The following is a 7,634-nucleotide window of genomic DNA, read 5'->3' as shown; positions in this document are numbered from 1 at the left end:
TCCAGGTGATTCTAGGTTGGGATACTTTGAGAACGAAGGTAAACAATGACAGCCTGGGAGAATGCTCTTGCGAGGGTGGGGTGGGGAACCTCTGCTTCAGAGAGGAAGGGAGAGTAGCACGGAGGAGGAAAGCGTATCTGGAGCCGGGGTGGGGAGCTAGGGAATGGGGTGAGGGCAGAGAGCTGGTCCCCTCCCACCTCCAATTCTGGGACAAGTCTTCAAACCAATGCCAGATGCCATGGGCTCAGGATCCAGCTCTGCGTGTCCTGCCCTTCTCCTTACTACCAGTAGTCACTGCTTTCTCTGAGCCTCAGTTTCCCTAACTTGAAAACCAAGACAATAGCATACAGGAGTGCTTGGCTGCGGGGCTCAGGGCAGTGAGTCCTCAGTCTAGGGTCGGACCTAGAATATTGTCGGCAAGTGAGTTTATGCAGCCCTGGGGGAATTTACCAGAAATGCAAATTCCCAGGCTGCACTGGCTGAGTCAGGCGCTCCCCAGCGATGGCTCGGCTCATGCTTTTCAACACACACTCTTGGAGATTCTAAGGAAGCCGGGGACCGGAGAGCGGATGGTTAGCTCACAGCTCTGTTGACAGCCCAGTGAGACAGCGACAGTCATTGTGTGAAGAAAATGTGTTATCATCCTTACTGAACCCCAATTTCTGATTTCAAGATAATTTGATTTTATCTTTTGTTGGTGTGTGTGTGTGTGTGTGTGCGCGCGCGCGCGTGTGTGAGAGACCACGAATATGTGTAAACATGTATATATTGGTGTCCTTGGAGGTCAGAGGCATCAGATGTGGAGTTACAGGTAGTTGTCAGCTTTCTCACATGGATGCTGGGCACCAAACTTAACATTAAGCACTCTTAATCAAGGAGCCATCCCTCCAGACTTTTATTTTTTATTTTTATTTATCACCATCATCATCATCATCATCAACAGGGCTTTCAGGGCTGTCCTGCATTCACTTTGTAGACCAGGCTGGCCTCGAACTCAGAGATCCGCCTCTGCCTCCTCCGAGTGCTGGGATTATAGGAGTGCACCACAGTGCCCAGCTTGGTTATTTTTATTTTTTGTAGGGGCACAGGGTCTTATGTAGCTCAAACTGAGCCTTAATTATCCATGTTGACCAGGCTGGCTTTGTACTCCTGATCCCCTGCGTCTACCTCCCAGAGGCCAGTGCTCCTGACCACTCAGCCATCTCTCCAGCTCCCTCTTTACTTAAAAAAATAGGTGAGCAGGGGCTGGAGAGATGGTTCAGTGGTTAAGAGTGCCGCCTGCTCTTCCAAAGGTCCTGAGTTCAATTCCCAGCAACCACGTGGTGGCTCATAACCATCTGTAATGTGATATGGCGCCCTCTTCTGGCTAGCAGGAGTGCATGCAAGCAAAAAGCAGAGCACTGTGTACATAATAATAAATAAATAAATCTTAAAAAAAAAAATAGGTGAGCAAACAAAACCAAAGCAATTTAAAGGCAGACATCTGCTGTATCTGAGGGTTGGCTCAGAGTATCTCCACAGCATGCTTGTCCGGTGTGCATGGAAGCCTGGGTTTGGTTCCCCGCACTGCCAATCACAGTACCGACGCAGACCCTGTCGCTTGGAAAACTCCTGCTCCAGCTCAGTCAGTGTGCCCCCACCTGGACCAGAGGCCTCACATTGACCCTGTTTCCAAGTCAGGACACACTCTGAGGTCCCCATGGCAACAAATTTTGAGAGGCACAATGCAGTGCACAGGACAGTGCCAAATGCATAACCAGGTGGAGGGTTCAGCTGGCGCCTCATATACACAGACACACATGTGTATACATACATATAGATGGATTTATGCATGCACACAAATTGACACACGCATATATACAAACACATATGTGTACATATGCACACAGGCACACATACATGCGTGTGCACACACATGCACACGCACACAAACATACACAACCAGGAAACCAATTTGTTTTCTAAAGTGGAGAAGGGGCTATAATCAGCCTTTCATCTATCTATCTATCTATCTATCTATCTATCTATCTATCTATCTATCATCTCTCTCTTTATCTTTATTTATCTATTTATTTTTGAGACAGGGTTTTATGTAGCCCAGACTCACTATTGTCGTCTCGAGCTCGCTATACCTGCAGGTGACCTTAAACTTCTGATCCTCCTGCTTCTATCTCGCAGGTGATGACATGACAGGTGTGAGCACCCGTGCGTGGCTTGTGCAGGGGTCAGGCATGGAACTAGGCCTGGAGCACAGCAGGCAAGCGCTCCTCTGTGGAGCCTCATCCCCAGCCTTGAGCTCTTCCCGTTTTGGCTTTTAAGAAAGGACGTTTTTTCTCATTTCTACTTCCTCCTTTCTCCTCCGATGATGTTTTTTTTTTTTTTTAAATAGCAAAATTATGTCATGGAAGGCACAACACAGGAGGATGAGAATGGCCTGTTTCCCCTCAGGGCTAGCGTTAACCCCCTCCCTGAGGGACTTGCTTTAGATTTTGAAGACTCCATATACGGGAAACCGGAACTCACTCTGTCGACCAGGCTGGCTACAAACCCACAGAGACCCACCTGACTCTGCCTTCTGAGTGCTGAGTGGGTGAGCCATTATGCCTGGCTCTTTAGTTTTTTTTTTTCTTCCAAGACAGGGTTTCTCTGTGTAACCTCTTCATCTAGTTTTAAAACTACATTGATAAATGTATTTAATACAAGAGAAAGGCCTGAATGTGAGAAAACTCTAAACAGTCACAGTGACCACCTTTGGAGGGAGTGAACTTACCCATAAATTTTCTTATGTTCCTTTTAGGAATCTGTTTTGCTCTATTTCTCCTTCCATGCTAAGGGATTAAAAAAAAATTACTTATTTATTATTATGTATACAGTGGCTCTGTCTGCATGTACATCTGCAGGCCAGAGGAGGGCATCAGATTACATTATAGATGGTTGTGAGCCACCATGTGGTTGCTGGGAATTGAACTCAGGACCTCTGGAAGAACAGTCAGTGCTCTTAATGACTGAGCCATCTCCCCAGACCCCCTAAGGGATTATTTAATGTCACTTTAAAAAAAATTACTATTTAGTAAATATGGTTCATACCTGTAAATCTCGGAATTTGAGAGGTGGAGGCAGGAGGATCAGGGGTTTAAAGCCAGCCTGGGCTACAGGAGACCCTCACTGAAAAAGAAAAAAAGTATTTAAAATGTAATACATAAATGTGGGGACGCGGGACTCCCTCTAATAACCTCTGCATCCTGAGTCTCCAGCGGAGAGTGTATGGCTGCATTAGACTGTGGTACCCAGGACCTTGGCTGTAGTTAGAGGCCTATGATGAGGAAACTAAGACAGGGATGGGGGAAATCCCAAAAAGAGCTCACTGCGTAGTAACAATGGCTATTCCTAAAGCCTTGTTCCAATGTCTTCATTAAACACCATTCACCCTGGCCAGGCGTGATGGCACATGCCTTTGACCTAAGCATTCTGGAAGCAGAGGCAAGTGGATCTCTGTGAGTTCGAGGCCAGCTTGGTCTACGTAGCAAGTTCCAGGACAGGCAGGAGTACGCAATTCGAGCTTGTCCAAACTTGATGATGGTTGGGGCATGGAGTCCTTCCTGTGATGTCAGGGCTGGAGGTACCCATGGCAGTGTCTAGCTCTTCCCGCTTTAAAGCTTATAGCTTCCCTCCCCTTCCTGTGCTCAGGCCATCATGAGACCTGCAAGCAAGTTTCTCTCCTTGGCTCTCTCTTTCTGACACTCCCCTCTCCAGCTTGGCTCCTAAGTGCCCCATGGCCAAGGTTAGCCCCCCTTCCCCACCCTCCTTTCCAGCTCCACTCTAAGCCCAACCTCCAGACCTTTATACACGAGACTCTTGGCATGGAGATGGCCTTCCTGTCTGTCCTATGAGCTCATCTTTCCATCTTGTCTAGGGAGGAGAGATGCTTCCTCCTCCTCCTCCTCTTCTTCCTCCTCCTCCTCCTCCTCCTCCTCCTCCGAGCCTTTGTGCTTTCTACAACCTGCTGTCCTATCTGTCTGTCCCCAGAGGAGGACTTAGTTTTGCTGTGACTTATTCATCTCTAGATGGGACTTGGGCAATGACTGAATGAGTCCAAGGCCAAAGCCTCGAAGAAGTTGTCCCCAGAAGTAGTTGGTCGTGTGGCCAATGGGAGCCACCCACTAGAGCACCAAGGAGCCGTGGATGCTTCCAGCATTGGGGCACAGCAAGGCGGTGGCATTGACAGCAGCAGGGCCACCCACCCCTTTGCATTCCTCCTGGCTGGCTCAAGCAGGCACTCTGTGGTGGATATAAATATATAAAACAAACAGCCCACTCTTAGTTGCAAACTAAAAATAGGAAGCTTGGAATCCGGCTTCCCAAACTCCCCTGGCCTGGACCACACAGGTGTAGCAGCGGATATTGGGGGGACACGGGCCCTCACCCGCACTCTGCTCAGGCCCCCGTGGGGAGGAGTCAGGGGAGGTCTGGGTTTCTGCCAGAGAAGGTTCTTACACTCGGCTCCTTTGACAGCTCATTTCATTTACAACCCTGAGATGAACGGAGCCACTAACGTGCTCAGAGCTGAGGTGTGGGGTGCAGAAGAGAACCGCCCCTTTCCAGGGTGGGGGTCTGGCAGTCTGTGGAGTGCAGTCTGGGGCAGGGAGGGATGCTGGCTGAGAAGGGAGGCAGATCCAGGTCTGTGTCAGGCCATGTCCGCGGGTCACACAGCATTGGCTCTCCCAGACCTGTTTTCCTTTGGCCGAGATGTGATGTCCACTTCTCAGAACAAGGCTCAAAGCCATCCCAGGCCTGGTGTCACAGGGTTGGAACCTTCCTGGGAGCTGCCTCTCAGCCTGTCCCTAAGCCAGGCACACATCATCAAGGAAATGGACTCCTTGGCTCTCAGATGACACATAAGCACCTCAGGACTTCCAGGCTGGCCACTGATTGGCCTTCTCACCTGGGTTGGCAGTGTCAGACCCTCTGACCCTGGAAAGTGCATGAGCCTGGCTGGGGTGTCTTAAGGTTTTTACCCAGAAGTCAGCTCTTCCTTCCAGACCCCTGTGGTCTGGTGGGGCCTGGGAAGCTCAGGGTCTGTGACTGTGCTGACATGTGGTACATGTGACCAGGAGGGTGGCTCCGCGGGTCAGAAACAGGAAGCTGCTACCATCACTACCACTGCTGGGTGAGAAAACCGCCAGGCAGGGCAAGAGCCACTCTCCTGCGGCAGGGGAGTTCTTCCTAAGAGCTGTTCACATTTCTCTCCAAGGCAGGGGGCTTAGGTGGGGAGATTTGCCTTGGCTGCTTTCTCTCTGCGGCTTGCAAGTCTCTCCAGCTGCCGCCCATAGGCCACAGAGGTAGCTACAATGGCTTCTTCCAGCCAGGGCCAGGCCTCTGGCTTGGCCGGGCCCTTTTGGCCTGTTTCCTTTTACAGGTGTGGTGCGGGTGACAGGAATGAAAAGACAGAGGTTTTGCTTTTCAGTTTGTAGGGTCCACCTACAGGTCCACCGTCAGATAAACCAAACAGAAGCGTGGGGGACTGTGAAGACATTACTTCTAGGTTTGTTCTAAGCCAGGGAGAGGTCCTGCTGGGTGACCCATGCAGGATGTACCTGGGGACAGGTCCTGCAGCAGCGGTGACTAGAATCCCGATGAGCAGAGGTACTGCTGGGTAGGCAAGGCAAGGGTCCAGGGTCTGGGCTGGGAAAACAGGAACTTCCTGTTGGGGGTCGATCGTAGGCAAACTAATGCTACAACAGGTAAGAGCTTGGAACTTAGACGCGGGCACCACAGCTATCCTATGAATGTCTGTCTGTCTGTCTCATCTGATGAAGCACAGGTTTGGGGGTGGGGCTCTGGGCCTCCCTGATGAAAGGATAGAAGGGGATCATCAGGCTAGGTCTCCACACCATCGCCCACAGCCCCCCACTTTCAGGCTACCATCTCAGTTTGGAAACTAAGAAGCTTCAGGGAGCCATGGACTCCATGACAGCTCTTTGCTAGTCAGGATGACCTCATCTCTGAAAGACAGATTTGCAGTCCTGTCTCCACTGCTGCTAGTGTCGCAGCAAGCAGACCGCAGTGTGTGTGTGGGTAAGGGGTGCATCTACCTCCTAGGAGCTTCCAAGAGGGATCCGTATTCCCTTAGAGCCCCTTACTCTGTCTGGGAAAGTCTTTACCCAAGAGGGGTTCCCACTTTAGAGGGGCCTCTGCCACACCCGTTCCAGAGAGGACCCTATTCATGTGGTGGCTGGTTGTTCCTTCAACCTGTCCTTCAACAATTGTGTATCTGGGTGTCCGGACCACGCAGTGGCTTCTGCGTCTGTGTGATGGACAGGGCCAGCTGAGGGAAAGAGGTTTAGTGTAATGTTGAAAGCCCATCTGATGTTCTAGCCCAGCCAGGAAGGTAGCCTTCCACAGGTCCATGGTCCAGGGTCTCTGTAGCCTGCCACTCTGATGGATGGAGGACTCCCCAGCACTAGGGTACTCCCGGACACAGCCAGCTCAACCATGTCCAATCCCCTATCTCCCGCCCAAGACCAGGAGGTTCCAACCCACCTTCACAACTCCAGAAGCCTGACACAGGTCCTTCAAGGCATCTGTTATATTATTGTAACAAATACAATTTTCACTTTACAGTTAAATAGTACCCAAGATGGGCAGCTGACTGTACAAGCAAGTTGTGCATTAAAAAAAAACAAAAACAAAAACAAACACACCAAGCAGCCTATAGTGCAAAGCAGGCCCTCCCTTGCCCAACGACGACTCTGAGCCCGCTACAGGAAGACCTGCTCACAGCAGGTAGGATACCTCGGGGGTAACAATGTTACAAAAGATCAGTACGCATCCACCCACAGTAACATTGTGTCAAGACCCTCGGCTTTCCTTGTGCTTTCTTTCTAGCCAGTGCTTTCCAGTAGCACTTTAAAGTAGCCTTACAGATAAGGAGCCTTTCCCCTCCCCCCACCAGCCGGGGCTGCACTGTAGAACCAAGAAGAGACTCAGCTGTCCCTGTTAATCTGGGATGGGAAAGAAGAGTGATGGCCGTGGGGTAGGAAGGTGGGGGTCTGTGTGATTTTCCATCTTCATCAGTGTTTGGGGATCAGGAAGGGTAGTTGTCTGGGGTGGCTTACACAGTGGTAGGCGTTGGGACTCCCCCTGCTCCAAAGTACCTCCCTTGGGAATCTGGACCAGTAGCAGACCAGGTGGGAGGGCAATGGGGTTTAACTGCTTCCTGAGAAGTGGGGAGTCCCCTCTGGGTGCAGGGAGCTGAAAGGTTACCTTAGCTACTTCCACGAGAGATCCCTACCCCCTCCCCAGTAAGGGTGGGACCAAAATAAAATAAAATAAAATAAAATAAAAACCTGTACCAGGTGGTATCTGCCCAGAATTGTCAGCATCCCCTGACCTGCCAGAGCATGTATGTGGCTGTTACAGGTGCTGGCAATGAAGAAGTCCAAGCATTTGTGACAGAGAGCATCCTTAAGGAGCCTTGTGGAGGCGTGTTCAACCACCACAGAGGGAAAAACCACCTGTGGGCCAGCTCCGGTTAAGAGCTTTTTAGCCTGTCCCACTGATAATCTCCCACAAGCCGCATGACTCAAGCCCCCTAGGCCAAGGCCTCCCTTTCCCATCTGCCAGATCTAACGGTG

The sequence above is a fragment of the Acomys minous genome (genome assembly GCF_964271855.1).
Source record: "Acomys minous genome assembly, chromosome: 6".
NCBI lineage: Eukaryota > Metazoa > Chordata > Mammalia > Rodentia > Muridae > Acomys > Acomys minous.
The sequence above is the reverse complement of the archived record's forward strand: the minus strand, read 5'-3'. Positions refer to the sequence as shown.